Consider the following 7,120-nt stretch of genomic DNA (forward strand, 5'->3'; position numbering starts at 1 on the left):
AATGACAACGTGTGCTGATGGTGCACGTGTTCATGGCAGCACTTCCTAATTTCCAAATACCTGCGATTTTCTAGTAATGGTTTCCCCCTGAACTCTGGATCTTCTTTTCTTTTGTTAGTTGATTAAATCCACTCTGTGTAGGGATTTGGTTTAGAGGGTTTTCTGCTGGGTTCTTTTTTGAGGTTTTTTTGGTTGGTTTTCTGCTGTCATGCCTTACATTAGCGTGGCTACAGATGTCAAGAACAATGAGGGCGAAAAGAATCTTGAAGCATTTATATTGTAGTAAATAGTCAAAGGCTGCACTCTCCACTAAATACCGTGTAAGAATATTGTTTTCAAAAAAGCATAGAATTTCAAGGTCAATAAAGAAGAAAACTGTAGAAAATCTGTTGATTCGTTCATCTTTACACTAGTGACTTGATCTTGGGGTCCAAGGCATGGGGCAGCTGTAGCAGCCTCGGGTAAAGAGCTGTTTCCACGTGTGCCCTACTTTTTTTAGGGTAGTTATAGCAATTTGCATAATGAGTGCCATTTATGTTTGTGGGGTGGTATAAATGAGGATGTAAAAACATCCCATTTGTAACATGCACAGTTCCTTTGGACAGCGGACAGTGTTTTTTCTGAACTCTTGGGATTGATGGAGTACGCTCAGAAATGCCTGCTCTGAAAAGTTGTTTCAATAAACTCATCTGGTGAAGGAGTTGTTGGGGCTGCAACTCGGGAAGCTTTGTTCCTTTAGGAAGGGAGCAAAGGCAATTCCGTGGGTGCCGGCCGACTTTCCACATGTCAGCCAAAAAAGCTGCTGGTGCTGGCAGCAAACAGTCTGTGTGGGGGAGGTAAAGGCCGGGCGGCTCCTGACTGGCACTGCTTGTGGGAGCTTTGGCACGGGAACCTGGAGACCAGGTGAGAAGAGCCGAAATCAACCTAAAAATGGTAACGAAGAAACCAATACAAATAACATAAAATAATAAATCAAATAGGAGGTTTTGTTGGTGGCCGACGGCGGGAGTGGAAGCCGCGGCTGTAGAAAAAGCGCCGTTCCCCCCGCGCTCGTCGATCCACCGACTTCCCGCTCGGGCCCCGGGCGGCATGCGGGGGGGGGGGAACGAAGGCGCTCGGCTGAGCTGCAGTTCTCGGTCGTGTCCGCCAGGCGGCGCCGGCGAGGCAGACGGGGGGCGGCCGAGGGCGGGATTCGAACCGGCGTTTGGGGAGAGAGAGCCGCGTCCCAGGCGGGCGCCTTGACCGCTCGGCCAGCGGGGCGGGGGCGTGGTCACGGTGGGGCGTGTCCAGCCGGTGCGGGATGGGCGCGGCCACGGGGGGTCGGCACCGCGCTTCGTGCCCTTTAACATTCAAAAAATATGACGAAAACTACATGAAAAATCTAAGAGTCCCCCCGGTGGGGTGCCGCGCCGCCGGCGGGGAGGGGGAGCGAGCAGAGGGCTGGATCCGACGAGACTGACAGGCGCGCCCGCCGGTGGGTGCCGTTCTGCCGGCGGGAAGGCGGAGCTAGCTGGGGGCTGTGCCGCCTCCGGCTTCGCCGCTCTGCCCTCTCTGCTCGCTCCCGGCATGACCCCCGCCCCTCCGCCCCCCCGCCACACGCGGCCCGAGCGGGCCCGAAGCCTCCGCGGCGCGGCCCTGGCCCGGCGCTCCGGGGAACGAGGGGGCTGCGGGCGGCGGGCCCAGCCAAGGAGCCCCTCGGGGCAGCTTAACATTGCAAGTTGCTCGGGCCTCCCCCAGCTCTCCATTTCTTCTCTGCAGAACACAGCTGTATTAGAGTGTAGTAAAATACTGTTATTTTGGTGGATGTCCGGCCTTGCTGCCTGCTAAGTTACAGAAAAACATGAATATAAAGGAAGTACTTTTCATTTAGATGATCAATAGGGCATAGAAGGGTGAGAAAGTAGTTAAAACATGCTGAGAAACCAGGTACAGTATGGTACAAGGTGACTGTATAGCACAAGATGTTCTGTATTGTCAAGGCTGTGTTCCTCTCCCAAGTTGGCTGCAGGCCTCAAGGTAGATACAAATACCCTGGAAACCCAATGGTTAGGGTTGTACAGGGGGTGAGGGAGCTAATGCTGGGAGGAGGTAAATGTGGGCAGGGGTCGTACGACCACTCTGCAACAGGTGAGCATGTGCAGACTGTTGCCACTTATGTAATTAACAGGCGGTGTTTGGCTGCCCCCCGGGCATCACCTTATACTGCGTCCTGGCCCCACGTAGTATAATGGATGGCTGATCAATAAGGACACCAGGAGTGGGGCAGCTGAGCGACACCCATCCTTTCACCGAGCCCACGTTGGCTCCGCGGGGACGCCCGCTAAGCATGGGGGCCGTGCAGCTGCTGCCCATCCTGGTAGTCCTGGCCTGTCTGCTCCAGTGAGCATCAGGGATAGGAATTAAGACCTGAAACATCAACCGTTTTGTATCCTTATGTATTCCTTTCTTAAGTTTGAAGTATTTTATGCTTTTAATTCTCTTTTGTGTTAGGTGTTAGGTATTTTATCCTGTTTATTGTCTTTTGCTAGTTGGTCTTGCAATCCGTGTTATTTTATGGCATTTTATGTCTGCACTTATCTTTTTTCTGCACATGTCCAAAACGAACTGGTACAGTGGCTTTGATGGGCACTTGGAGCAGCCGTGGGCGGTGTGAGTGCAGTCCCGAGAGCAGGGGTTTGTGGGGATGATGGGAGCTGCGTGGCAGGGCCTTGAATTTGGGTGGTTGTTGTTAGGTGTCTTAACGTGGGCTGTAGTTGACCTCTAGATTTCCTGAGGGGAAATGAGACCCTTGAAAAGGTTAAGTTATCAGTGAGCATCTGGGTGAGCATATTAATCCTGGTTTTGCTCAGAGGCAAGTGTACACGGTGTCCAGCAGACTCAGCGGAAGCCGGAGCAGCAGAGCAAGAGGGTGGGTGAGCACTTAGTGTGGTAGGGAAGATGGTGCTTTTGGGTCCGTAAGTATTTTTATTTCTGGCTTCTTTCCTTTCTTAATGTGAATTCGGTGAGTGATGGGTGGCATGGGCTGACTGGCACCAGAGGGGAAATGAGCACGGTGAGTGTTCTGCTTGCTGAGTTGATTTAGACGGTAGTTCTGGGTGTTGTATTCTCGGTGCATCTGAACACCTGCCTTCTAATTTGTTTTTTTCACAGGCAGCCATAGAGCCATCAGGCCAGGGTGACAAAGGTCCGTCTCGTGTGATGTTGCTGTAAAGGAACCTGAGGTAGGGACTTCTGTGGGAATGATGTGCCCTGAGATGATAGGTCAGTTTGTGCCTTTTGCCTCTGGGTGATTTTTTTTTATCTCTGTCGTTCCCTTTTGGTAACAGGAAACTGTTGTTGCGAACTCTGTAGAAATCATAAAATTACTTTTGAAATACAAATGCTTTCCTTTGCTGTGTGGCATTCAGATCATTATTAAGGTGCTGCCTGTTTTCAGCACTCAGGAGCTGCAGCCTGTAGTCAGTGCTCGTTTGCCAGCTCACTTGCTGGAGGTTGTCTTTCCAGACAGAGGCACTCAGTGGCTGGGGGGATGCAGTTGCTGTGGATTGTGTTCAGGGTGGGTGGGTCTGGCAGGAAGAAGGTACTGAGGTTCCAGGACAAGTCCAAGGCCTAAGGGGGTCAGCAGGCAGGCAGGGACACATCCTCAGGGGGTGGTGTTAGGTGCTGCAGCAAGTCTGTTCCCAATTGAAGGTGTCTCCTGTGAAGGTTGGCAGGAGGTGGGAAGCCGGGCTGGGAATGGGGCTTGGAGGCTGGGGATGAGGAGCCGTTCTGGTGATGGTGTGAGCACAAATCTTGTTTGTGGTACAGCTGTGTCCTGCAGCCTCACAGGGTGATCTCCCCACAGCAGTGTCACAAGGAAGAGACAAGACATCCTCTAGCAGTGGCTGGAGTGCAGGAAAGGAGGGGGAACATTGCAGAGTGGAGTCTGTACTGGGAGATGGGGCCCCATCTTCAGATAGGTGAGGTGAGTGAGGGGACTCAGGCAGCAGTCTCCCAAGAAAGGGAGGTTACAGCCCAAACACGCTTGAAAATTAAATTCATGGGTGGGTGGATGTGAACCTACACAGATCCCTTATTTTTTTATGTTTTCCAGGGTGTCTGCAACCTTGCAGCTGCCAGCCCAAAGCAACAGAGAATGAACAGGTGAGAGGTGACAGTGGAGCATCATCAGATGCCAACTACTGTGGGAACGCCTTTAGGCATCCTTTAAGGCAGTGTGCCAGTACATGGCTTGGCCTTTGTTTTTCTGCAGGGGATGCACACAAGCTCAGGGAACCAAAGCCAGCCACTGATTAGCTGACTGACAAGGTTGGGTGGTCTTTCGCCAGCCTTGTGTGTAATGCCAAAGTCTCACAGGGCTCAGAGATCTAAGCATTTGTCTTTCTATTTGCAGGTGCCATCTGGGAAGCCTGTGGAAAGAGAGGAGCATTCCAGGTGCTTGAGGGAGGACACAAGAGGACCAGGGGTGCACTGAACTTGGAGCAACTTTGGCTGTCACTCAGCCAGGTATCCAGTTTGATGACAGCTGCCCCCTGGAGCTGGTGAGCCGAGGACCTCGGTGCACTTAGGGGATGGTGAGTAGTGGAATTGTTGGGCTTTGGGTGAGGTGCTGCTAAACTCAGGCATAGATTGAAGTTTTCTTTCTTGTAGCTGACTAAGAAAATAAGCTGGTGACTGCAGGAACCTCTGAGGGATCCGAGGCAACCTTCCTTTGTGTTGAAGAAGGATTTGCATCGCCATCTCTGTGAAAGATAAGTCGAGGGCCGTGACCTGGAGAGGGGAGGAGAGCAGGACACTGGGGTGGGAGTGGAATACGGGACTGATTTAGAAGTTAGTGTAGGGGAAAGGGATGTCTGATACTGGTCCCTTATTGCATGTAAAGGGAGTGGCTCACTTTTGGCCACAACAGCAGGGGGCTGTGCAGGGCAGAGCAGTTCCAGTCTGTGTTGTATGGTTTCTCTAGTCCAACTTCGATGTCTTGTGACTCTCTGGGATCAGATGCCTTTGCATTCTGTCCTGGAGGGGCTTATGGGAAGTGCCCGCCGTCCTGCCTGGGGTCTCAAAGGCGTCCTCGGCACAGTTGCAGATTTTGTCATTTCCTTGCCTTGCAAGCTTGCACGTGTATCAGAATTCCATCTTGGAATTTTGCAGTCAGGTGTCTTTAACAGCCCAATTTTAGGCCGTGTCATCCATCAGCTGTGCCCTTGTGCCATGTGTCTGAAAGGAGGAGGACTTGTTCTTTGCACCCTTCTCTTCCTGCATCCCAAATGTAGCATTCTTGTGCAGTCCTTTTTCAGCTTGTATCAGAGTGTAGTAAAATACTGTTATTTTGGTGGATGTCTGGCCTTGCTGCCTGCTAAGTTACAGAAAATCATAAATATAAATGAAGTACTTTTCATTTAGATGATCAATAGGGCATAGAAGGGTGAGAAAGTAGTTAAAACATGCTGAGAAACCAGGTACAGTATGGTACAAGGTGACTGCGTAGCACAAGATGTTCTGTATTGTCAAGGCTGTGTTCCTCTCCCAAGTTGGCTGCAGGCCTCAAGGTAGATACAAATACCCTGGAAACCCAATGGTTAGGGTTGTACAGGGGGTGAGGGAGCTAATGCTGGGAGGAGGAAAATGTGGGCAGGGGTCGTACGACCACTCTGCAACAGGTGAGCATGTGCAGACTGTTGCCACTTATGTAATTAACAGGCGGTGTTTGGCTGCCCCCCGGGCATCACCTTATACTGCGTCCTGGCCCCACGTAGTATAAGGGATGGCTGATCAATAAGGACACCAGGAGTGGGGCAGCTGAGCGACACCCATCCTTTCACCGAGCCCACGTTGGCTCCGCGGGGACGCCCGCTAAGCATGGGGGCCGTGCAGCTGCTGCCCATCCTGGTAGTCCTGGCCTGTCTGCTCCAGTGAGCATCAGGGATAGGAATTGACCTGAAACATCAACCGTTTTGTATCCTTATGTATTCCTTTCTTAAGTTTGAAGTATTTTATTCTTTTTATTCTCTTTTGTATTAGGTGTTAGGTATTTTATCCGGTTTGTCTTTTGCTAGTTGGTCTTGCAAACAATGCTGTTTGTGGTATTTTATGACTGTGCTTATCTTGATTCTGGACATCTGTCTAAAACAAACTGGTACAGTGGCATTGATGGGCTCTTCTTGTGCAAGGTCCTTTTCTTTGAGCCTGTTGGGAGGCTTCCTCAGAGCATTCTCAGCTCACTAATATGTAGGTCGCACTGTTCAACAGGGTTTCGGTTCTTGCAGTTGCTCTTCTCCCTGAGAGCTTTCTCTCATCATCACTCCGCATGTTTGTAGTGTAATCTCTCTGGTGTGCCTTTGTTTGGCCTGGAGCTGTTCTGCCCTGCTGTGCAGGCTGGAGGGAGCAGGTGGAGTAGCTAGAACAGTCTCCCGTTAACACATGTTTGGTACATTTAGGTGGTTAAGATGCACTTGGAGCAGCCGTGGGCAGTGTGAGTGCAGTTCCAAGAGCAGGGTTTGTGGGGATGATGGGAGCTGCATAGCAGGGACTTGAATTTGGGTGGTTGTTCTAAGGTGTCCTAATGTGGGCTGTAGTTGAACTCTGGATTTCCTGAGGGGACATGAGAACTTTGCGAAGTTGAAGTTACCAGTGGGCATCTGGGTGACCATATTAATCCTGGTTTTGCTCAGAGGCAGGTGGCCAAGATATCCAGCAGACTCAGAGGAAGCTGGAGCAGCAGATCAGGAGGGTGGATCAGCACTGAATGTGGCAGGTAAGATGTTACTTTTGGGTCTGTGAGTACTTTAATCTTTGGCCTTTTTCTTCTTCTTGGGAAGGTGTTGAGCGATGGGTGCGTGGCATGGTTGTCTTGCATGGTCTTTAAAGGTAAGAACAGGAAAGAAACTGAAGGGTCTTGAGCCCAGGGTTCTGTTTTATTTTCTTTGAGAGAGGAAAATTTGAAATAATTTATCATTATTATGGTTTTTCCATCTGTTATGGGTTCACCTAGGTGGGCCTAGATTTGGGCCCTGAAGTCTGGACTAGGCCGAAGCTGTCAGCTGACTTGAGCTGGGCTGAGCTAACAGCTGACCTCTTCTAGCCAGTAACTTTGTATTCCATACCACATTATGACATCATC

The 7,120-nt window shown here is 50.8% G+C and overlaps 1 long non-coding RNA gene across 1 annotated transcript; it reads left to right on the forward strand.

The window, feature by feature from the left end:
* Nucleotides 1-3,148: 3,148 nt before the first annotated feature.
* On the forward strand, nucleotides 3,149-4,559 carry LOC139668208 (uncharacterized). Its single transcript, XR_011696996.1, has 4 exons — nucleotides 3,149-3,221; nucleotides 3,845-3,959; nucleotides 4,094-4,143; nucleotides 4,394-4,559. It is a non-coding gene; the product is annotated as an uncharacterized lncRNA (long non-coding RNA).
* The last annotated feature ends 2,561 nt before the right edge of the window (nucleotides 4,560-7,120 follow it).

Source organism: Pithys albifrons, chromosome 2 (assembly GCF_047495875.1).
Source record: "Pithys albifrons albifrons isolate INPA30051 chromosome 2, PitAlb_v1, whole genome shotgun sequence".
In the NCBI taxonomy this organism is placed as follows: Eukaryota; Metazoa; Chordata; class Aves; order Passeriformes; family Thamnophilidae; genus Pithys; species Pithys albifrons.